We start from the raw sequence: 24,767 nt of genomic DNA, 5'->3' as shown, positions 1-24,767 counted from the left end.
TTAATGGTTGTTTAACATGTTTAGGTGACATAACAATATAAAATGAATTAAGCAAGATAAAATACTAGAAGTACTCGTTTTTATTAATGATTGAGATCCGAATACAAGCCTGAAACAGGCAAACAAATACAAATAGTAAACCAAAATTGACGAGTCACAATATTTCTTACTATTGGAATTTTCGTCTTGAAAATAAGGAAAAACTACAACAAATGTTATTTTAATAAGATAATTTAAATAAAAGAAACATAACAGGGATATTCAAGTGACCCAGAAGGAAAATATGGCAAGAACGCTTATATATAAGATGTACAGGCGGCGTATCCACCATGTCATTACAATTGTTTTTTACATTTGCATCGTTACCCCAAAACCACTTTCAGTTCTAAGTTATGACATGTAATCGTACGCACTATGATTTTAATGTGAGGGACACAGATTATTACGTTTTGAACCATAATTACCTTTATCGTTGGGTGATCCACATAATTCATCCCATTATGTGGGTTATAAAACATAAGTTATCAACTAAGATGTATATTTGAAGGAAACCGAGTTAGTCAAGGAACTTTTATGAACTTAATAAATAAAATGAAAATCAAGAATACCGTCATAAATGTACGAAACACCAAAAAAAATTATTAAGCGAACCTTCGGGTTTAAAATAAATAAAGTCTTTTTATATAAAAGCCAACAAATAATCGTGAAAGGAGAATAAACATGCGAAAACGTTTAAAGATTACAAGTATCATGATGATATCATTTGGGGTCATGAATGTAAATTTGAACAAGATTAGAAGAATTTAGATGAACTGAGTTTGAATAGTTGAGGAAATTATGAATTCGCAACATGGTAAAAAATTGTTCATACGACTTTTATTAGTTAGCTATGATCATAAACATGTTCACAGCCGCTGGTTTTTAATAATCAACAAAAGCTTGTGGTGACCTGTCATAGACCACCAGTTTGAGTAATAAAACAAAACTGCATAAAATATATATGAAGGTAGATAGATAATAGTTGATAAATATATTTAAGATAAATAGACTTGAGTAGTTGAGTTAAACACAAGAACTTCAGTACGAAACCGTAAATAATAAAAAGTCGTTACAAATATTAAATCGATATTGAAATAACAAAATAGAATATTGCGAGCGATGAGAGTCTTTAAGTAGCTTGAATCCTTAGTTGCGGTTGACTTGGTTAATTGGCCTGGGCACCAAGGAGAGTTTGATCTTCAAGAATTTGAGTTACGGGTGAGCAGGAAACCGAATTAACTAGATTGAAACAGAATTAACCAAAAAAACCGTACCAAAAAACCGAACCGAAGCATTAACCGACGGTTAATTATTTGTTTTTTTAAAAAACCGAATTTTTAGTTACCCATTTTTAAAAAAACCAAAAAAAACAAACCGAACTAATTGATTATTATAAAGATTATCAAGATATGAGAATGAACTAAACTTTGAAGATATAAGATGATAAATGAAGATTGAGACTAAATTTATAATGTTTTTTTTAATTAAGAACTTTATTGAATTTTAAACTTTATGTTTAGCAACGTCGTATTCGTGTAGTTCCATGTAACACGTGCCTATTTTTTTAATTAAATATATATGTAGTACTCTAATATGTTCTTATACAAGCCTTAAAATATTTATTTTCATTTAATTATTATTTTTGCAACGTCTACACATAATGTAAAAAAACGAAAATAACCGAACCGAAACCGAAAAAATCCGAAAAACGAACGTTTTGTATATTCAAATAACGATTACTTCGATTTCGATTTCGGTTTCACCTAATAACCGAACCGAACCGAACCGAACCTTGCTCAGCCCTATTAAATTCTATATCTGCAAGCAAATCACATAATCCGTCACGACTCACATGACACGTTAGTAATGTCGAGATACCATCCTTTTGGAAACTCTCTCCATGATATTTTCCAAGAATAATCTGGAAATTTCACAATCTTTAAGTCCAGAAACACACAAAAAATACCCATACGTCATCAAAAATCAACCCAAAAAAATAAAATATAATAATAATAATAATAATAATAATAATAATAATAATAATAAAAATAATAACATTCACACTATATATACAACATTAATAAAAATTGCAACCTATCACCGCCATCAAAGAAAGCATAATAATCCATAACAATAATAATATTCATCGAATCTTCTTCATCTTTTTTTCATCTCAATCAAATCAATTGCCATTCCTTTGATTCTCTCATTAAACCCACATCTAATTCACCTTCTCAATTAATAATCCAATTCTCTGATTCCATTTTTGTTGTGTGTGTGTTTGTAGTGTGAGAGAGAAAACATGTGTGTACAAGATGTGGAAAATGGTTGTGAAGAGATAAATGATTTGGGTATTTCAACAGATCATCACAATAATAATAATAATAATACTGCTCAATTTGGGGCTAATCAGATCACTGTTTCCAATTCTTTTCCGGTAAGTGTTTTAATATCTTGTTAAAAAGTTGTGAATTTTTGTTAGTGGGTTTGTTTTAATTTTGTGTATTGTTGATTATTTGAGCTGGGTTTTCTTTAATTTTGGGGTTTTTGTTAATCTTTTTGATAGATTAGATTGTGCTGATCTTAGAACTAGATTTTTTTTATTTTTTATTTTGAAAAAAAATTGAATCTTGATCTGGGTTTGGTTAGGGAGTATGAATCTTAATTTTAGAATTATTATAGAAAGATTTAAGTTGATTTATAATTGGGCTCATTGGAAAAAGAATTACAAATTCACATGAAATTAGTTAGTGTACCACTAAGATTTATAAATAATTATGAAGTAAGGGAATATTGTTAAAAAGTTTAGATTTTTGTAAGTGGGTTTGTTTTTTCTTTGTGTGTTGTTGATTATTTGAGCTGGGTTTTTCTTTAATTTTGGGTTTTTGTTAGGTTGCGCTTATTTTCTTGGAAACTAAGTTGTGAGTTTGTGTTTATTTTCTTGGAAAATTGAATCTTTATTTGGGGTTTAATTTAGTGATTTAATGATTGCACCACTAAGAATTTAAATAATTAGAACCCTGGGTAAATGAATATTGTTTTAAAGTTTAGATTTTTGTTCAATGGTTTGTTTTTGTTTTGTGAATTATTGATTATTTGAGCTGGTCTTGTTTAATCTTGTGTTTTTTATGATTCTTTTTAGGATACTTTGTGCTGATCTTGAAACTAGGTTGTGGGTTTCTTTTTTCTTTTTCTTTTTTTGGTACAAAAGTTCACCTTGATCTGGGTTCATATGGGTTTGATTTGGAAATTTGAATATTGATTTTGGAATATTATTATAGAAAGAGTAAGTTGATTTGATTGGATGAATGCTTTAGAAAGATTTCCCTTTTTGGACCAAATTATGTCAAAATTTCAGATGCTTGTTTTTGATAGGATTGGGCTAATTTAGAAAAAATATTACAAATTCCCATGAAAGTTGTAAGTCTATGTCTGTTCAATTTGGGATATTGTATTGAAGTGTGTTTGGTGGTTTAATGGTTGTAACCACTAAGAATTGTAATAATTAGAACCCTAGTAAAGACTGTAGATCATGTTAGCCCAATTCTTGAAGTGCATAAACACTATTTTTGGATTTTCAGTTTCTCGTTTTCTTGTAGGTTTATCTTGAGAGAAAATAACTAGCGAAAATCTTTGAAGTTTTAATTGAAATTTATATGAATAAAATCAGATTAAACAGCTAAATCAACACTCTAATATATCGATCTTCTTATTTTTTTTAATTTAAGAAATGGATTCAGTTAAAATCAAAGAAAATTAGGGGGAAACTTTTGAAAATGAAAATCAGGGCTTCTGATTTTATAGTCCATAATTTACCAGAGGTCCTAGGCTTGTAAAGGAACCTGCCAAACACGATCAAAGCATGTTCGTGTTCGCATTTTTAACTTTAATTGAACATCCGATTCAACACGAAATATTAAACAAACTGGGTTTTCTTGTTCGTTAAGAAAATGAACATGTTCTTGTTTGTTTATGATCATTCATTAACAATGTAAACGAACGGTTTTGGAACATAAAAGAATGACCATGACTTAAAATAAATTAACGAACATTACTAGCTAAAAATCACTTAAAAGTAATGTGAAGAACAGTGTGTTGGGTTTGAAAAGTTATTAAAAATTGATTAAGTTGTAATGGTCAAAAAGTTGTTATATTCACGAGAGAAATTTAAATGAACGAGTGTTGACAAACATAAATGAACAAACGAGACATTTCTTCATTCTCTTTCGTTAAACTAAATGAACAAAGATTTCTGTTGATATCCGTTCGTTTATAGACACACAAGAACAGTTCACGAACTGTTCATTGAACGTCTTGTTCTCGTATGTTTTATCTGTCATTCTGCTAAACTCTTTGGTTCAGCTCCCTATAATCCCCATAAAAATATTAATTTTGTCACAAAAATTAAAACCAAACCGCTTATGTTATTGCATTTTTTTTTCAGATGGAGAGCATTTGTGAAGATACCGTTGTTTCCGAAGAGAAATATAATAATTTCACCCCAACGCTTCGTTCGGGAGAGTGGTCCGATATCGGACACCGATCCTATATGGAGGACACTCACATATGCATTCCCGACCTAGCGAGAACTTTCAATAATAAATATCTTGGTGAAGAACCCGTCTCATTTTACGGGGTACGTTTCTTACTTGATTTCAATAATTTTAAAAACTGTGATCGTTTACTTCCCCTGTTTTTTTTTTTAATTATGTTTTCACGTTGTAAAATGTTTTTGTATTTGTGGAAAATAGGTGTTTGATGGGCATGGAGGAAAGGGTGCATCTAAGTTTGTTCGCGATAATTTGCCAAGAAATTATTGTTGATGATGCAAATTTTCCTATGGAACTTGAGAAAGTGGTCACAAGTCGTTTATGGAGACGGATGCTGCGTTTGCACGATCGGGTGTGATGTTGAATCCGGTCTTTCCTCTGGTACAACTGTACTTACTGCCATGATATTTGGGAGGTTAGTTTAATAATTTCTCTTGTTTTTAATTTTTTTATCTTAGTTTTTCTCTGAATTAGTGAATATTGTAGACCTAGATCAGTGTCTTAGATATTTTGTAATGATTGAAATTGGTGAATAAATAGTTTTGTGGATTGAAAAATGCACAAAAATATTGGTTTCTTCCTTGTGCGACTAACTTTGTGACGAGAAAAATGGCTAAAATTTCAGTTCAAGGTAATATTGAACCTTAACCGCCTAACCGATTTTCTAATGAATCGCTAGAAAAAGTCAACTTGGTCAAATTTAAGTTCTGTCACACCTTCATCCTGACATGGTAACATGTAGCTGTGTTGCTCGTTTTCGGTTGACGGGTTTTGAGTTGGACAGCCCATATTTTTATTCGTGTCAAAATCAATAACCCTAACGTTGTGCACGCTTAAAATTGTGTAAATTGAACACATCTCGTTTAACTCATTTATATAAATGTGTCAACAGGTTGGTGGGTAGTAGTCAAGTTGTAAACATGGTGGGTTGTTAAAAATATGCTAAACAGTTGGATTGCATTGTTTTAATTAAACGGGCAAAAACATGTCAGCTCGAACACTAATTTAACATGTCAATCCCACTTGTTTTATTAAACATGTCTACACGAACATGACCTGTTTAATTAAATAAGTCAACTACCCAAAGACAACCCGTTTATTAATCAGGTTAGGTATAAGGTCCCATAATCTTATTATTTTCGTGTTGTGTTGGAAATTGACACCGTGTTTGGACTGATATCTAAATTTCTAAAAGATGGGTCTTTATTTAAAAACTGGAACTTTGATGTTTTTTCTTTACCTAAATAGAAATTTGACCAAAACTTATTATCTTTATATTTATCTTTATATGAAAATTTCACGAGCCGAACCGAGCGAAATGCTTGCTTGATGCTTGGCTCGTTTACAATCCGAACGGCTGAAATTCGAACCGAGCGAAAAAACAAAACTAGCCAAAACCGAATCGAGCATTTTCGATTGAACATCGAGCGATTTTCGAGTATTATTTATTTCTTTTTTCACTTTAAAACTTTCAGTAAGAAACACGTTTGAAGGTTTGTAAATAGAAAACTTGAAGCGAACAAATAAAACTATAAAATTGACGGAATTAGGAAAAATTTGAAAGATTTAAAAATTGTATACTTATATTTATTATATTTGTTCATATATAATTATATACTCCCTCCGTCCCATTTTAAATGTCATGGGACCCAAAACACACAAATTAAGAAATGTTTTTTATTTTATGAGGCTGTCAAATGACATAATGTTCCTTTTAAGTTATTATGGCTAAAAACCAATTTTCTTCCTTGGTATATGTAATCATGGTTTAAAAAGGCGTTTCGAGGTGCACCTCGAGGCTTACGCCTCGGCAGCCTCGTGGAAAAAATGCCTTAGAGGCTTAGCCTCATAAGGGTATACTGAAACCTAAGCCTCGACCTTTGCGAGGCGGTTCGAGGCGGTGAGGCGTCGAGGCGAGGCTGGGGTGAGGCTTAAGCCTCACTTGAAGTTGTAAAATATGCCAATTTTTTTATATTTTGGACCTTTTTTTTTGTTGAATATGGTATTAATGGAGCTACAAGGCACTTCTCGACTTCCGACGGCTAATTCCGGCGCCAAGAACATGCCGGAAACCTAGCGGAAATTAAGAGGAGTGGCTGCAGGAAGAAGTAGAAGCTGCGTAAGAAGCGTTTTAGCCTTTTAGGTTTAACAAAGTATAGGTATTTTAATATTTAACCTTCTATCTAACACAAGTTTACATTTAGTCCCTAAAAGTTGTAAACTTTTACATAAAAAGTGTAAAATCAGTTTGTGTACCTTAACATTTAACCCGTTTATCTTCACTAGTTTATATTCGATCTGTAAACTTATAAACTTTTACATAAAATTTATAAAACTAACATTATTTATATAGGATTATATATACATTTATAATTTTTTAATGTTAAAAGCGTGATTTTTATAGATTATATATATATTTTTATTATTTTAATTGTGTTTTGAGGCTTACGCCTCGAGGTTGCGCCTTGAGAGTCCTAACAGAAAAACGCCTTGAGGCTCGTTTCCCGCCTTTTTAAACCTTGTATGTAATAGTTAGGGAACAATTGGAAATTGAATTTATATGTATAGAAATGACATTTAAATTGGGACAACCAAAAGTGGAAAAATGGACATTTAAAATGGGACGGAGGGAGTGTAAAATAAATTAAAAATATTCGAGCCGAACCGAATCGAGCAGACCTTTGCTCGTTGCTTGGCTCGTTTACAAACCGAACTGAGCAGAGCGGCTCGTTTACAATCGAGCGAAAAAACGAGCGAACATTTTCCGAGCAATTTTCGAGCGAGTGGTTTGGAAAGGCTCTGTATGAAATTAGTATTTTTGGAATAAAAGAAAGTTTACAGAAAAACTGAAATAACACAATTTCTGTTTCAAGACTGAGAACCTTTTGAGGTTTTGTTTACTTTTTTTATGCAGATCTTTACTTGTGGCTAATGCTGGAGACTGTCCGGGCGGTCCTCTCCCGACACGGCTAGCTTTCGAGATGTCAAAAAGACCACCGGCCATGTTTACGACAAAGAAAGACTCCGTATCGAATCCCTAGGCGGGTTCGTGGAAGACGGCTATTTAAACGGTCAACTAGCAGTCACGCGAGCCATAGGTAACTGGCACATCAAAGGCCTCAAAGACGCCGACGACCACACCGGTCCATTAATTTCCGAACCGGAGCTTAAACTCGTGACGCTAACAAAAGAAGACGAGTTTCTAATTATTGGAAGTGATGGGATCTGGGACGTGTTTAGGAACCAAAACGCGGTTGATTTTGTTAGGCGGCGGTTGCAGGATCATAATGACGTGAAGCGGTGTTGCAAGGAGATGGTGGAGGAGGCGATGAAGAGAGGGGCACTTGATAATTTGACGGTGGTTATTGTGTGTTTTCAGGCTGAACCGCCACCGCCGGTGGTGGTGCAAAGAGGGAGAGTGAGGAGGAGCATTTCTGCTGAAGGGTTGCTTAATCTTAAGTTCCATCTTGAAGGGTGAATTAAGATTATATGTTTTTACTTATAATTTTGAAGTGATGATGATGATAAAGTTAAAAAGTGTTGTAAATACATTCATGTGAGGAAGGAAATAAATTGAGAGGAGGGTGGTAACTTGTATCTGTTAACAATTTGTAAAGTACATTAAGTGGTGATTAATCAGTTGCAGCTTTATATTATTCCATAATTTTTAATGGATAAATCTTTTGGATTTTGTTTTGAGGACAGGATTTTGTTTTTGTTTGAAGGGTGTTATTGGTTTGCTTGACTCCCACCTTTTCTAGACCTGTTATATATTTTTGTTGGCAGTGGTGGACTAATAATCTTTTCTTTATGAGTATGGGGGGTAATAATGGAGCGTAACACTAATTTTAAGAGGGGCGATCAGAATTTCATATGGTGTTTATTGACCTAGAAAAGGCCTACGACAGTGTGCCATGACAGGTGCTCTGGGAGTGCTTGGAGGGTAGAAGAGTGCCCAGGAAATACATAGAGATAATTATGGATATGTATACCAGGAGTGAAACAAGTGTCCGTGCGCCAGTGGGGGATACTGATTTCTTTCCTGTAGAGGTAGGTCTTCACCAGGGGTCAGCGTTGAGCCCGTTTCTTTTTGCAGTAGTCTTGGATGAGTTGTCAAAGTCGATTCAGGAGACTCTCCCGTGGTGCATGATGTTCGCAGACGATATTGTGTTACTTGCTGAGAAAAAACAAGATCTAAACATGAGGCTTGAGGAGTGGCGAACAACCTTAGAGACAAAAGGTTTAAAGATTAGCCGATCTAAGACGGAGTACCTCCACTGTGATTTTGGTGGGATAAACGACAATGAAGACACACAGATCACAATTGAAGGGCAGGTGGTCCCGCAGGTAACGAAGTTCAAGTATTTAGGATCTTTTGTACAGAGCGATGGGGAATTAGACAGTGATGTGACCCACCGAGTTCAGGTAGGATGGTGTAGATGGAAAGCAGCCACAGGTATATTGTGCGACAAGAGTTTCCCGACTAAACTAAAGGGAAAATTCTATAGGGTGGCAGTTAGACCTGCAATGCTATATGGAACAGATTGTTGGGCCATCAAAAAGGCACAAGTGCGAAAGATGGAAGGTAGCAGAAATGAGAATGCTACGTTGGATGTGTGGGCACACAAGGCTAGACCGAATAAGAAACGTTGTGTTTCGCGAGAGATTAGGGGTGGCGAACATAGCAGACAAGATAAGAGAGTGGAGATTGAGATGGTTTGGACATGTAAAGAGAAGACAGACGACGAATCCTGTTAGATCCGTAGAAAACATTACTATAGAGGGGAGGAGGGGTAGAGGACGACCGAAATTGACTTGGGATGAGAGGATTAGGCATGATTTGATAGACCTAAACCTCTCCGAGGACATGGTTGAGGATAGGAATTCGTGGAGAAGTAGAATTAAAGTTAAGGATTTTTAGAGAGAATTGAATACCTTAGGGCTTAGACTTAACTTATTTAGTCCACATACCATAATGGTATTTCCCTTGCATATATTATTATTATTATTATTATTATTATTATTAGCTTTTATATAGCTGTTAAACTGTGATCTTATTATTAATATTATATAATAATATTAATATTAATATTAATATTATTATAATTAGTAGTAGTTTTTATATAACTGTTAAAATTTGATTTCCTTTATTTTGCTTTATTTTCCTTTATTTTGCTTCATACGCATGTTCTTAGAGCCGAGGGTCTCTCTGGAAGCCACCTCTTTATTCATTTGGATAGAGGTACGGTGTGCCTACATCCCACCCTCCCCAGACCCTACTTATAGCTTTGCTGTCGGTGGGATTTTACTGGGCATGATTGATTGATTGATTGATCAGAATTTCATATATTCATAAATTAAATCTTCTTTTTCCGCGAAGTGGGCAATCCACCCCCCCCCCCTCCTTTTTCTTTCTATCGTATTGTCGTCTCTAATAGAGCAGTATGGTTACATATGTTCAAATTAGAATGTTATGGTATTAATCTAGTTTCTCTTTTCTCTTTGTAACTGAAGTTTGTTTGACATTGTCTAATGTGATTCAACATCTTTGTTTCAGTTATTTTTGTTTTTGAAGATCTTCAATATAATGTCTAAACTCTTCACAACATTTTTGAGAACCTTTAGAATTTTAATCCTGTCACCTGCATGTATAAAATAAGACCATAGTGTTCCTTTTTTGTTTTTTAAGAATTACCCATTTATACCCGTTCACGTATTGGTCAAAACCTTTTCTAGATGACCAACATTACCCAAACCACCCGCTTTTCCATGCATACGTTCAAGTATAAGGGACTTCCACACTCTTTGCACAACAAATCCAGTTTGAAGTTGACTTATTCGCTTGGCCAAACATAGTTATCTTACGAGCATGTAAACAATTTGTATAAGTGGCGATGAGAAAAATACAAGGCAAACGGACAACGTTTGCACACGCACATAAAATGTTGTGATGATGTTAGGCAAGTATACAGATCTCACACCACTATACGAGTGATCTCCTACCACCAGTCCACCACTATACGTTATGCAAGTCGTGATGATGAAACCCAAAAACCGCAACTAATTGGTCAAGAATACACAATTTTTTTAACATAAATAAAAACAATGCTCATAATGTTATTGAGGTTCTTGCTTTCGGCTTTTGGACACATTGCAAATTACGACGATTCTGTCAAATAAACTAAGACAAACGACCTGATAAATGTCTTCAACCCCTAATTTATCAAATGGCAAAAGATACATGGGGATTTCACAATCCAAAAGGCATTGTGTATTCTTATATCCTCTTTATAAATTGGTTTAAAATTTTATAATATATAACTTGATCCTACTAACTGATCAAGCATACCATCCGGTACCAAAACAAAGAAGATTTTGTTATCACCCACACACATGCACCAGCTACCGCAAATTCAAGACGACACAGATCATGATATCAGGGAACAGAACTGTGTACCATATAAAGATATGCAACCAAATCGTGTTTCTCATTCAATGCAATGGGAATATATACAAAAACTATAGAATTCTATCTAAATATAGTACAACAATTTAATGTTCAGATTGTTTTAACAATTGGGTGGGAAACCGGTTGTATTGCTAACAACACCTTCCACTAAAATCCTCCTTACATCACCGAACAGGCAGATTTTTTATTTTTCAACGGTCCTTTGTCTCCCTCGCCATCCTTTTGAGATTCGTCACTAGGTATGCCTTCTGTTTCAGGTTCTTCAGCAAGTCTTTCTGAGGCAGGTCTAACACTTGAGAAATTTATGTCCGCAATCGTACTTGCACGCGTGATCAATGTCTCAGGATCAACATCCCCTATGACAGTTAACTTTCCCTTTTGTTTATCGTAATCAATTGATTCAATGCCTCCAAGTTCCTTTAATGCTTTCATCATCTTGCTCCTTTTATTTTGGCTGCTTAAGTTCACTGACAGCACAATTTTCTGAAATGTACAATGTTATTACGATATACATGTATAGGTCCAGATGATAGTAGAAAAAATATTAAAGACAAGGGAGTGAAAAGAGCAAATAAATGTCGGTTATTTTGCTTCGTTATGGAAAACTTTTCAAGATCAGATATTGTTTTGTTTTCACTTAAAACGCCGCTTGTGGTTATGCAATGACAAGAGGGAGAAATAATCCTATATGTGGATTGTAGTATAATCTATTATCTATAAGTTAAATGCTGAATTACCTTAATTTCCTGGCCACCACTAACTTCACTTTCAACCACAGATTTCAATCTCTCTTCATGTGGGGGTGAATCAGACTCCTTAATCTCATCAGAAACAAATGCTTTAGATATGCCCTTACTCTCTTTTTGTTCCTGAATGAATAGCAAAAAAATGAGAACAGTCAAATTAATTTTCCATCAATTTTCCTATAAAGGTAAATTAAAAAAACAAAAACAAAATGTACCTAACATGCCACATGAGGTACATTTTAATATATAGAAAATGTGACTAGTGAATAGTTCTTTTATTCCTGTTATGGTGTTATCTAATAAGTCAAAGCTTGTTTACCTTTTCTTTAATTCGATTGAATTTGTAAGGGTAAGTCTTATCCGAAGCAGAATCGCTGTCATCATCCCATCTACCAAATTTTGGTACCTGACTCGGATCAGACTGCCTAATCTGTAGATTGTAACTCAAATTTTGTTCCTGAAAAATAACCAAGAAAAACATTTACGAAGATGGGACTTGAAGGATTCCTTCAGTCTTAGTTCCAGGTTAGTGACATAGGCTGGCTTCGATACTTCCTTGGCGTAGAGGTATCTTGTTCTTCACAAGAAATACTTTTCTGTCAACGAAAGTACATAGTGCTTGATATGTTGAGTGGTTTATTGGTTATTTTTAATCTGTTTTCTGTTTACTAAGACTGACGGAATCCTTCAAGTCTATTTTAATTTATTCAGATATTTTTCCATTACTTTTCTACTAATAAAGAAGAGTTTGTGTTCTGGTTTATATGTGCTTCAATATGGGTGTATTTCACATTTTCACCAACGCGCAGGAGGGAAAGAGGAGGTGGTTGTGGAGTTTACATAAGTGTAAAGATTAATTAAATATGTTGCTAAACAGCCAAAATCTGAAAGTCAAATTTGAAGCTTACACGAGAGTAAGGATCAGATTCCTCAACCGTTGTGCGATCAAAAGAAGATACGGACTCGTCAACTATCTCATCGCCTGACCTAATTTCCTTCTTGTCACTTACGTCCATTGATTCATCGTCTAATTCAGATCTTATGTTAGATTTCATTTCCCCCTCAAGCAAGCTTAATGTGAAGGCTGCACTTTTAGCGTCAATAGATGATTTAGACATCTCCGCGATATGATAACTTTCCTCCTGTTCATAAAAAGCGAACCCCAAACTGTAGGTTACTGCTTGGAAGCAAAGTAACATGTGTAATACTGAAAAGGTTAATCTAGTCACTTATGTCAACTGGTATAATATTCAAGAAGGGGAATATCAAACTTAATAAAGTTTATAAACATAGAGTGATATATTTGAGTTGAAACTTGTAACAGAGCAAACTTACCAATTGAGGGCCATGAATGATACATCTAACAGTTTTCAACTCTATAAATGATGGATCATTAACCTGTTTCGGCCAACCAGTCTTTCTCCATCCTCTTACCTCTGTAATATTAAAAAAAGGGAAAATTATGAGAAACTCTCTTTACTGCACCTTAGGATTCAATAAAAACACAAAAGTTAGCTTGACACAATCAAGGGATATACCATTGTAGTCAATGGTTTCACCAGCTAAATTTCTAAACCAATCTGGAGTTAATCTGCCAACTTCCATTAACTCAAAGAAATCGCACCGACAAAGATAGTAGGATCCTGTGCTTAGTTCAAATCCAGACAAATCTCCTCCCAGAACTTCTTCCCATCCCATATTATATTCCCAGCTTTCCTGGTCAGAGTACACAAGGCTCACACCGCATTCATGTACCTCCATTCCACTCATCACAACAATAGAGACTTGAACCGTGTCTCCAGTGTCCAATGTGCTTCCAATTGGCCAATAGCTTAACCACACACATACTTTACCAACTTCAGGTTTGCCAAAGACTTTAGGGTTGTACATCAAATCAACAACACCATTGCTGGTACTGATTTTACAAAACGAAACACAACCTTCACCTGATATTGTGTACTTAAAAGTTACATTAATTCCTTCAAGTGTTTTACTTTCGGGACATGAAGGGATATCAAAGGTCAAAGAGGATGATTCAGATATATACTTAGATATCATGTTTGGATCCTTTATATCTGGCAGAGATATGCTCATTATACCGAATTCGTACAACATCTGTGTCATACAAACCAAAAGGCTCAATCATTATATTTGATTATTTAGTTTGCATATTGTACACAAATGTTGTATTTCAAAGAGAAACAACGAACCTGGATATGCCAACTTCTGCCCAATGTGAGCTCATCATCACCAACAAGGCACACCTCATGGTTTCGATAATCTTGAAGCCACTTCATGTGTCCCAAATCAGTTTCATCCAGTTTAGCTATTGGTACCAATTTGATAAAGCCTTCAACTTCATACAAATTAATACAACCTTCATAACCGAACTCTTGCAAGGTGAATCGATGCGACTGGAAAGTTATTTTTACCAGTGACCGACAGTCAAATATATACAATTCTGCAAGTGTACCAGGGAGACAAAGACATTTAAGTCTATAGCAAAAACTCAGGTCAAGAACCCGAAGATTTTCAAGATGATTATAGCAAGGCAATGATTCAAATAGACTATTGCCCAAATTTAAGTACTGCAAATACCGTTGAGAGCTGAAAGTTAAAGGAAAATAATAAGCACAATCAAGATTGCAGTCTTTGAGGAACAACCGTTGTAATGAAGCTGCAAACAGATTTAAATGCCGGCCGGATAGGTTTTTACACCCTGTCATGTTCAATAATGCAAGACTTGAAAGGTCTCCGATGGCTTTACAAACCTTAACCAAACTAAAACAGTTCCAAAGAATTAAAGTTTCAAGATTAGGGATCTTAATGATGTTGCAGATTTCAATAAGTTTTTGGGAGTCTTTAAGATTCAAAATCTTCAATGACTGAATAACCTGTATCAAAAGTTGCATAATTTTTTTAGCACCGTAAAGTTTCAAAAATATCATTAATAACCAGGAAGCAAAGAATAAGATATTGAATTCACTGCCGTAGGGGGATCAGATACTTCCAAGCTGCTATAGCTCATATCTATAGCCACCAAGTTTCCCATGAACAAGCCTGGGGGTAAGATTCTTAAATGGAATCCAAGCCAACATAACCATCTTAAATCTTTGGAAAAGTTATCATAGGATCCATTGAGTTCCACAAAATTTAGTTGGAGCAATTTTAGGCTATCCATATTTTTAAGTGCATCTGTTTTAAGTTCTGATGACTGCAAATATAGCAAGAAGAGAATTAGTAAGGTATGATGCACTCAGGTATGTCATGCACCTCAGCATACATATTCAAGGACCAAATTCCATCCCTGCTTAACACCAGAAAATGTAAAATCCTAAATCAGAGCTTTGCTTATTCTATATTACCGTAAATACAAAATCCTCTTTTCGTAGCATTTTCATGTCAAGTGATAAACCCTAAAATCGATGATTCTTGGCCACTGACTTACTGCTTTCACTCAAAGGCCACTGATGCGTAAGACATTGAGTTGGGCTACTTTCCTTCCGGTAATGCCTTTCCCTGCGGTCACCTTGCCCTTCTACTTACTGGCTTGGCTATTTCGAAGGATTCGCTTCGGCGGGTGATTGAACTAAAAAATCATTTTTGAAAGCGGCACTCCTTCCTTGCTTCTTACCCCGTAGTGGGAGATTTTTTGACAATCGGTCGTAGATTCCCTGGCTTGGCTAGGAACCTAGTCCCTTCTTGTGACAACAGAAGAGAAGGAATTTCCTTCTTGTCCAATACCAACTATGATTTCCACGAAATGCTAGTCGAAGATCCACTATTTACTTATTTCTAAGAAGATAGGAAAGAAAGTCAAGTAGAGTCCACTTTGTCTACGAACAAGGAAGTTATAAGTAATGCAACTATGAATCTCATGGAGAGTTCGATCCGTTAGGTTATTCGATTTGTGTTTTTGAGCCCTACATAAAAAAGATATAGAGAAAAAGATATGGAACTACATAAGGTATATGAAATAGGAGGACATAAAAGAGAATTTAAACAAGCTTAAACATATAGATATGAAACATCTAACCTTTCCATCGCTCAATATCTTATAAGAGTCACTACTAAGCCACACTCTACTACGTTTTGCAGGGAGTTTTGCTGATTCCTGACAGACTACATTTTTTCCCATCTCTTGAAGCAATCTATGCATCATCAGTTTTTTGTTTGGTGAAACAGAAATAAGACATCTGTTGTACAGAGTATTGATCCCAGATGTTGCCAAGTAATCAAGCTCCAATGTCTTTACCACATAATCCACGTCTATGCCAACAAAGAAACAAGCAATATGCAAAAACAATTCCTTCACAGTATCACATGACAATGACATATAGCTTTTTATAAGTACCCCTTGAATTCGAGAATCGATATCTTTTCCAAATAAGCTTAATAAACTTTCCCAATATGGGCCAGTATTGTTCTTGAGCACTGATACGGTTACAAAGATTGGAGAAGAAGAAACCAAAATAGAGAAGGAAATATTATCTCAAAACATTCTGATCTTCATTCCAAATCAAACGTCACTAAATAGAGTTCCAATTACAAAAGACACCCCCAACTAAACCAAAATAGCATACCACTCCCTAACATTAAAATAATAATAAAACATAAATATAAATAATATAAATTACGTAACAATACTCCTCCGTTAACCTACTTTTTGCCCTCAAAAAGTAAGCCCTTCAACTCAAGCATCAACCTAGATCATCTTGTTCGAGGTTCTCATCGGCTTCAACATGAATCACAAAAAGTTGTTTCTTCTTACAGTTATGCCCCGAGACGAACTTTTCAGAACACCAAAAACATTCCTCCTTTAACCTTTTTAAGTCAAGTTCCTCACTTGTCAAGCGCTTCGAGTTGACATTTTTCGGTTTATAAACCGATGGCTCGTTGACTCCAGTTGTTGGATTTGGCAACAAGGGAAGTTTTGAAGCATTGATAGGAGGGGTAATTTTGGTATCTTCGCGTTGCGAACCATCCTCCACATCTTTAAGTTGATTCATCAAGCTCGTGTTGTTGATGGTTTGAAGTCTCGCTAACCCATACGCCTCATGTAACGTTTGGGGCTTGAACATCTTTACCGGACCTTTTATTCCCGGCTTCAAACCTTTCACATATAGGCTAACGGCATATGGTTCACTAATCGTAACCTTGTTAAGCAAGCGATCGAAACCTGAATTATAGTCATGTAGGCCATCGATGTCATCAGTAATCTGAACCAAAGATGCTATTTCTTCCATTGCATCTTCAAACACGGCATCAGAGAAGCGTGCTGAAATAGCCTTCACATAGTCTGCCCATGGCAGATCTGATACGGAACCCTTGCGGATTTTCATAAAGGCTTGATGCCACTCGATAGCATCCCCTTCGAGATGTATAACCGCACATCTGAGTTTCGCATTATCTGGAGTCTCATCGATGATGAAGAAGTGTTCACAACGATGAATCCAGCCCTCAACGTTTTCCCCGTTAAACTTGGGGAAATCGACCTTACCCACTCGCATCTGTCGATAATTGACTCGTGCATCTGCATCGGTGTTGCGGGCATCACCAATACCAGAACCATTAATTGCCTTCAAGATCTGTTCTTGTTGGCTCATCATGGCGGCTAGGGTTGCTTGGAGTTCGGATATGGCTTTTTCGTGATCCTTGATTGTCTTCTCAACCTCTTGATTGCTAGTGTTAGTCATCTCAGCGGTTGCGAATCCGATGAAGATCGTCTGGAAAAAGCTTTGATACCTATGATACGGTTACAAAGATTGGAGAAGAAGAAACCAAAATAGAGGAGGAAATATTATCTCAAAACATTCTGATCTTCATTCCAAATCAAACGTAACTAAATAGAATTCCAATTACAAAAGACACCCCAACTAAACCAAAATAGCATACCACTCCCTAACATTAAAATAATAATTAAACATAAATATAAATAATATAAATTACGTAACAAGCACAGACGAGCCCAACACTTCAATAGCCAGTGGATTTCCTTCACAAAGGCGTACAACCTTTTGTAGAAGTAACTTATAACCCGAACTCGGGATTTTAGATCCGAATGCATGAAGACTTAAAAGCTCTAATGACTCATCATCATTCAATAGTCTCATTTCATACTTTTGGCACCTCCAAGATGACTTGTCAAACCAGTTATCTGTCTTTTCCCTAGTTGTAATTATAATCTTGCTTTGTGCATTAATTTTCCCAGTTCCAAGTAAAGCAACTAACTGACTATGTTCAATAATGTCATCAAGAACAATGAGTGTCCTGTTCATTTGCAAGGCGTCTTCAATCATACACGTACCTCGAGAAACACCAGGAATTTTTCTCTTTTTTCCACCTAATATATCTTTAATAAGATGTTCCTGTAGTTGTGGTAAATCATTAGGACCTTTACATCTGGTGCCGATGTCTTCAATAAAACTCACGTATTCATAAGTTCTCCTATTTAAATTGAATATATATTTGGCCAGTGTGGTTTTCCCACTTCCGCCCATACCATAAATGGCTAAAATATTAAGATTGGGCTTATCTAACCAGGAACTGATCTCTTTATAACGAGTGGCCATCCCTGTTTTATTGAATGGAATATGAACTTCTTTGCGATCTAATTTATTGTAAACTGTATCAACAATTTCCTTCAAGAAGCTTGTTTCAGGGCTGCAGCAAAACAAGAATACATAAAGCAGCTCATGGAGTACACTAAAAGGGACACTTTATCCGTCCAAATGCGAAGAACTAAAATGTTTATAAATAACCATCGCAGTTTGCCCGAAACATAATAGAAAGATTCAATTAAAATATTCCAAAAAAAGTTAGAAAGTTAACCGATTTAATATTCTCTAATAGAAGGCGCTAATCTGAGTTATGTCCTTTTGTGTACACTATGAGATAATTTGATTTACATAATCATGTTTAATACTAATAGAATATATTATTAGAAATTGAGTATTATATTGTTACCATAATTAAGAAATTGTATTTCCTTGTATTTATCTCATTGTACAACTATATATAGTTGATCAATAATACATTATACCTAACGGGTTTTCATTACACTGTCAAGAGCATACTAATTTTATACATATGCCAATTACATCAGTTCCAAACTTCTATAATAAACTAAAAATATAAGATTGCTGTCGCTTCACTCACTAATGACTTCTATATCCTCAATTACTGTATCAACAAAAGTTTACTTTAATAATGATTGAGTTAGAAGAGGAAACAAAGAACCATACCCTGAAAGAGTGAAACCGGACAAATTAACAACCTCCATAAGAGCTCCCTTCCACAAGTTTACATTCTCATATGTCCACCTAGAAGACGGTCTGACTTCTATGGCAAAACTTCCTTTCTGTTTCCTAATATCTGCGGGCTTAATGTCATAAAAAACAGGTAGAACAATATGATTCCATTCCTTTTTCTGCCCAAGGATGAGCAAAAGCTCGTCTAGGCACCAAGTGGATGTTGCATAATTCTTTGATAGTACAACTACAGAAGCTCTAGATGCTTTGATTGCTCTCTCAATTTCAGGTTTCAGCTCTTCACCCCTAATGATTTCTTCATTATCTCTGAAAGTACAAATTCCGGCCCGCTTTAATCCATGATATAGATGGTCTGTAAAAGAATTTCGAGTATCTTCGCCTCTAAAGCTTAGGAAGACATCATAACTGAAAACTTTAACAGTAGAAGAATCCATAATAACACTAGAAGATGAGCTAGATGCCATTGAAATTAGATTTGAGAATGAGAGAATGAAGATGGGATGTGAATGGACGAAATAATGCTGGCTTTCTCTATCACTAAAAGCCCAAACATATAGGTAGCTATTACTTTCAAATGTTATTAATACTCACTAGTCTATACAACAGAGCCACGATATATCTACCTAATAGCCATGTGTAGTGGAGGGGCTACAAATTGGAGGGATTTTTGACGTGGCCAAGGGGCAATATGTAGCCCGGGGTGGTGTTGTAGCCCACAAATTGCCTCAACCTCCAATACTTATCGCCTGAGAGGCGGTGTTGTCACTTCTCGCCCAAATTCGCCTCTGTTAGCCGCCCACTACACTTGGCCTTAATATCATTGTTTTGGAAAGTCTTCAAAATATCTTTTTAATCAACAAATTTCAAGAGAACAGCTATTGACTTTTAATTTTCTGAAACATTCGTCAAATAGCAAAACATGTGTCTACTGTCTATCTTATGCCAAAAAAATTTACAAAAATTTCTTCTGACTATACATGTGACCAATTTTTCATCTTGTTCGCCATAATATCGCAAGATTAATACTGATGATATCTATTTTTAATTATTTGTTTTTTATAACTTTTTTGAAAGTAGTTGTGATCGGTTCATACATGTAATATAATGGAAACCTTCCTTAAATATCAAAAGATATAAATGAAGCTTATTTTAAATTTAATCATCAGAGAACATATACAAACGAGGACTTGTGTATTTCAATTTTTTGTTAATACAAAAAGGTTCGCAAAAATTTCTATATACTATACTAGGATTGAGTTATTCTGCTAAGGATCATAAAAATGAGAAATGTGAGAAAACATAATTAATTTACATGTGGTTTTTTTTATCGTTGACTTTCACAGTTAAGTTATCGATCTCACTGCGCGAATAAGTCGCGCCCCGCCACCCCACTCAAGCCAACTATGTTGACATGATCGGGATCCACATTGGCATCCGAGTTTGGCTTGGCGATCCCGGTAAAACCCAGTTGGCTCACCCCGCCCGAAGGCACGACAGGTTTTAATGCTCTAGTAAATCCGGTCGGAATCAGGATTTGAACCCGGGACATCCGGGTCATCCATCACGTTCCTGGTCATTGGGGCAAGCCCCGTTGGTTAATTTACATGTGTTAAATGAGGAAAAAAATGATAAATTCATAAAAGTAATAACACATATATTATCTTCCCATATGCAAAGCACATGTCAACCCTCCATCCATTATTTTGTTGGTCTTTGTTTGGTTCAATTTGGGATTGAAATGAGTTTGGTGATTTAATGATTGTGCCATAAGACCTTACATTTAGGGGGTGTTTGGTACAGAGAATGGAAAAGGAGAGAAAATAGAAATGGAAATGGAATTGTAGAGAAAGAGAATTGGTATGGAGAATGAGAATCATTTCTCTTGTTTGGTACACGAGAAAATAAACAGAGAACTCTACCATACCCAACCCCACCTCCACCCAACCTGACACCACTCACCACCGCAGCCCCACCACCACAGCCCCACCACCACCAGCACCACCACCACAGCACCACCACCACAGCCCCACCACCACCACCAGCCCCACCACCACAGCCCCACACCACCAGCACCACCACCACAGCCCTTTCTTCAACCACAGCCCACCACCACCGGCTGCCGCCACCAAATCCCCTTCTTCAACCACAGTACACAAGAAATTAAAAAGATTCAAATTTTTGGAACATAAGATATAGAAAAAGGAGGCTCAGATCTGTCATCACTGCCTCTTTGGAGATTTTGTGGTGGTGGTTGTGGTGGCGATGATGATGATGATGATAATCAGAAGCCACCTGCGACCACCGCCGATTTCCACCACCACTGTCACCCACCTGCGACCACAATCACCCGACCATCTGAAAACCCTAACCTACCACGAACCACCACTTAAAACCCTAATCTCCGTTCACCTGTACCACCTGCAACCTACAACCGGTTACCATCTTTGTGTTCACCACTGCGAACGGCGGAGACGGGGTGGTGGTTGCAGACTTGGAGACGAGGTGGCGGTTGCAGACTTGGAGATGAGGTGGTGGCCGGAGACGAGGTGGTGGTCGGAGACGAGGTGGTGGCCGGAGACGAGGTGGTGACATGCTATGAGGAGGCTGCTGAGAAATGGATTTCTCTTTGTTTTAAAGAGAAATGGAATTCTCTAGTTTTAGAGAAATAGAAAGAGAAATAGAAATGAAAAGTGGAAAACAAACAAAAGAAATAATTCTAATTCCATTTCTCCCCAATCAAATCCCTCTACCAAACACCCCCTTAGTACCCTGGTAAATGAATATTGTTAAAAAGTTGAGATTTTTTTAAGTGGGTTTGTTTTTTTATTTTGTGTATTGTTGATTATATCAACTGGGTTTGGTTTAATTTTGGTTTTTTGTTAATCTTTTGAGGATAGTTTGTGCTGATCTTGAAACTAGGTTGTGGGGTTGTGTTTATTTTCTTGGAAAAATTGAGTCTTGACTTGTGGTTTTTTATTTAGTGATTTAATGTTGTACCACTAAGAGTATAAACAATTAGATACTTGGTAAGTGAATATTGTTAAAACGTTGAGAGTTTTGTTCATGGGTTTGTTTTTGTTTTATCCTTTATCGATTATTTGAGCTGGGTTTTGTTTAGTTTTGGGTTTTTGTTAATGTTTTGAGGTTAGTTTGTGCTGATCTTGAAACTAGGTTGGGGTTTCATATGGGCTTGATTTGGAAGTTTGAATCTTGCTTTTGATTTGATTGGATGAAAGTTTTGGAAAATTCCCCGTTTTAGACCAAATTATGTCAAAATTTCATATAATTGTTTTTGAAAGGACTGGGCTAATTTGGAAAAAGAATTATAAATTCTCATGAAATATTTAAGTCTATGTTTGGTTCAATTTGGGATTGAATTGAAGTGTGTTTGGTGGTTTAATGGTTGTACCACTAAGAATTGTAATAATTAGAACCCTAGTAAAGCCTGTAGATCATCTAGCCTCTTGAAAGCCTGCCTGTAGATCATTAGAACCCTAGTAAAGCCTGTACATAAACACTATTTTTGATTTTCGCTTTTCGGTTTCTCGTATTTTTATTTTGACAGAAAATAACTCGCGAAATTGTAAAGTTGAAATTGAAATTGATATGAATAAAATCATATTAAAATGCTAGATCAACACTCGAATTAATAAATCGACATTTGTGTGTCGGGGGGGGGGGTTGTTTTTTTAATTAGAAATGGATTCAGTTAATGTCACACCCCGACTTACGGCCTAAGCGTGTAACCCATAATTAGTATCTGTTTTGTAATTATATCAGAGTTATGGTTTATTAGCGGATATTTAGCATGAATAAAATATTAACATTTATATATACATTCAAAACACATGATTATAAAACTACCCGTTAATGTTTACAAAAGATTTCTTGTTTGTTAAAAACCACCATTTATATTAACATTAACAAAATTCATCTGAGCCATCCGATCACCTAATTGCTACTTCATTCCCAAGCATCTATTCTTCATTACATGTAAAACAATTTAAAAAAAATACGTCTCGAGACACAACTTAGGTCTCGGCCCATTGTGGCTTAAGAACAATCAAGTTAAAAACTAAATTACAATTATAAACTTAAACTCAACTCGAAACCCAGAGGGCAAACACTGCATCGTTCGAGGTTACTTAGCTACCATCAATATATACGTGGTCAACCTCTCTCGAACATTACTTAGGTCCAGCCCGTCATGGTTGAGACATAACCAAGTTGGTGCGGTGTGCCCAACATCTAACCACATATGAAATGATCCAGACAAACGTATACGACAGTCTGAGGGCGATCGATTACTTATGTTCATAACGTTTTAGAGATACGCAATCTCATGTAATCAATTTAATTGACTCGATTAAACTAGTTATAAAAGTTTGGGACGTATTCACCTTTTGTTTCCTTATCAGTATCTCTTACTGATTAAGCTCGTCTTTCTTGTTATCTCGGACCTATAGTACGAGTATAACCGTTTGTTAATACTAAATCAACGATTTAGCTTTAGACCCTTAGTCTTATTGGTATATCCTTTGCATTGAACACTTTTTATTTCTTAAACATATTCGAACCTTCGGTTCGATTGTCTATTATATCAAACACTACGTTTCTTCTTTCCGAAGAAACGTATATTCTTTTTTTCTTATTTAATAAGAAACTTTCCTTCTTTAAATAAAATCTTTGTTATCAAATAAAGAATTTCATTTATTATATCAATACTTCTTATTCTCAAAAAATCATTTTATAATCTCGATTATACTTTCAAGGTATCGAGTATACCTTTGACTAGGGTCTAAGCCAACAATATAATAATATTTTATTCGAGCAAAACCTCTACCTTGATTGGCTTAGTATTCACCTAGGCTTTCGAGCAGTATTTCCACACTTGCACGTTTATCGAGGTAGCTTCCAATTGCTACTTTGACTCTTGCACGCAAAACGAGGTACGTCGGTCGTCGGGATTTGTTGACACGCACTTCGAGGCAAGTCGTCTTTATCTTCTTGGTTGACACTAACTTCGAGGAATCGTCAGTTAAGGGCACGTAATTCTAGGTATAGATTTTCGGGTCGGGGCACGGATTACGAGGTAGAGAGATGATATTTTGGGATGATGAATGAGAGGGCTGGTCGCCTATTTATAGAGCTGATCAGCTTACCCATCACAGTACGCGATGGATCAGGCAACATCTTATTATTATTTATTCCAACGCGGTACGCGACGAAGTTTTGGAAGCCCATCGCGTATTGCGATGCCGCCCAGTAGTTGTGCATTTTCATCAACTAGCTTTTGTCACATGCCATGTGGCCTGACATGTGGTGCCACGTGGCGTGACATGCGTCACATGCTGTCAGACGTCATTGCGTAACGCGACACCGCGATGAACCTATGGGTAAGGTGATCGCGTATCGCGATACCGCCTAATTCTGGGAGTTTGTGACATACCCATCGGGTTATGTGATGGGTTGTCTTCTGGTCCATCGCGTATCACGATGGGTCAAGAAATCAGTTTTATTTAAATTTGGCCCTTAAACTTTGAATACTTGGCATGGACTGCATGGGACTCCTTTTATAGGAGAACTGAAAGCTTCCTCGAGTCAACTTGACTTCTCTATACGGTAAAGAGCAACCTCCATTGCTTGACTTATGCAGATAAATGATCCCCCTTTTGTGAAAGGGGTAATATAC

The 24,767-nt window shown here is 35.9% G+C and overlaps 2 pseudogenes across 2 annotated transcripts; one reads left to right on the top strand and one right to left on the bottom strand.

The window, feature by feature from the left end:
* Positions 1 to 2,225: 2,225 nt before the first annotated feature.
* Positions 2,226 to 8,228, top strand: LOC143560214 (putative protein phosphatase 2C 27; annotated as a pseudogene). Its single transcript, XR_013140083.1, has 4 exons — positions 2,226 to 2,476; positions 4,484 to 4,675; positions 4,791 to 5,004; positions 7,504 to 8,228. The product of XR_013140083.1 is annotated as a putative protein phosphatase 2C 27 (transcript).
* Positions 8,229 to 10,315: 2,087 nt separating this feature from the next.
* On the bottom strand, positions 10,316 to 20,369 carry LOC143560212 (disease resistance protein RML1B-like; annotated as a pseudogene). Its single transcript, XR_013140082.1, has 12 exons — positions 19,049 to 20,369; positions 17,759 to 18,467; positions 15,841 to 16,230; positions 15,170 to 15,235; positions 14,794 to 15,018; positions 14,015 to 14,698; positions 13,343 to 13,919; positions 13,140 to 13,240; positions 12,713 to 12,946; positions 12,124 to 12,261; positions 11,796 to 11,927; positions 10,316 to 11,541 (listed from the first exon to the last, which is right to left on the bottom strand). The product of XR_013140082.1 is annotated as a disease resistance protein RML1B-like (transcript).
* Positions 20,370 to 24,767: the final 4,398 nt, after the last annotated feature.

The sequence above is a fragment of the Bidens hawaiensis genome, unplaced genomic scaffold (genome assembly GCF_021521415.1).
Source record: "Bidens hawaiensis isolate Kalapana, Puna unplaced genomic scaffold, B.hawaiensis_p1.1 tig00020238_1, whole genome shotgun sequence".
NCBI classification, from domain to species: Eukaryota; Viridiplantae; Streptophyta; class Magnoliopsida; order Asterales; family Asteraceae; genus Bidens; species Bidens hawaiensis.
The sequence above is the reverse complement of the archived record's forward strand: the minus strand, read 5'-3'. Positions and strand labels throughout refer to the sequence as shown.